This window comes from Lepisosteus platostomus, chromosome 5, assembly GCF_059453375.1.
Source record: "Lepisosteus platostomus isolate fLepPlt1 chromosome 5, fLepPlt1.hap1, whole genome shotgun sequence".
Classification (NCBI taxonomy): domain Eukaryota; kingdom Metazoa; phylum Chordata; class Actinopteri; order Semionotiformes; family Lepisosteidae; genus Lepisosteus; species Lepisosteus platostomus.
The window spans coordinates 22,061,033-22,062,221 of NC_142615.1; positions in this window are offsets into that span (position 1 = coordinate 22,061,033).

The window sequence follows — 1,189 nt, forward strand, 5'->3', positions numbered from 1 at the left end:
TTCGCCAGAGTGTGCCAGCGCCTGGGGATCTCTAAGACGCGGACCACCCCGCTGGATCCCCAGAACGACAGGTTGGTGGACCGGTTCAATCGGACTTCAATTGGTTTGAAGAGTTCTGCTGTGTTTTTGTGGTTAAGGCGATGGACATGAAGTCCATCGGGGTCTCCCCGCGCAGGTTCAAGTCCTGCTGACTACGACAATCTCCTAATGTCATCGTGTGCCTGCATAAAAATGGAAACGCGCTGCTCTACTTTTAAAGCGCAAAATTGCTTGAAACCGCTGCCTTGGAAACAAATTCTTCAGCGTCCACGAATGACATTTCGCAGATGAAAGCAGATAAGGATGCTTTTAGTGTTCGTGTGTCTTGTGCCCTACTTCCAGCCCTTGAAAACCTAATTAGTAAAGCTGAAAGAACCGACTCCATGGGTGTTGGTCGTGCACAAGGAGGAGCTGTGACAATAGCAGAGAAGGAGAGAGAATGGCACAGATGGAAACTCGTTTTCATGCGCTCCTCTGGAAGGAATGAAAATATATTTATGTCTTTATTTAGTGGTTTCATTAGTGACAAAGACTAAACTTTCTTGGAAAAATGTATTTTATGTAAACCATGTTTGCTATTAATTCAGTTAGGGCTAGAATATGTTCATTGTCTTCCAATGAAAGAAGGGTTCCTTTTGCCGTAGTCGGGTTGACATTAGAAGCTTGCCACGCCCGGACTGTTACATCAACGCATTAGCATGTTAAAGCGATTTCATTGAGGAGCCTAGCTTTCTTAACTAGTAAGTAATGTACTTTTGGAGGGGGGAGGTGTCTTTCGCTGGAAATCTTGCCCCCTTCTACTTTGAAAATACCTGTGAAACCGGTTTAATTCGTCACAGCCAGCACTCCCGCAGAGAGGGGGGTTGTACTTGTTAATGTCTTAGCCGGAACACATCATTATATCTCATTTTGTATTTCTATAAAAAAATCGTTTGACCAGCCTAACACTATTGTTGTTATTGTTTTTATCCTGTAAAGCGCTTTGAGCAGCACAGCTTTCTCACCAGTTAGATTACTTTTTGATACAATCCTTACACAAAGCAGAAACTTCTTGTATTTTCCGATGACATACAAGTGGAAAGATTACAGATTTTAATCGTCTTTATTCTGAACCAGGGAAAATCTGATCATGTTTCTCTATAACAATAAT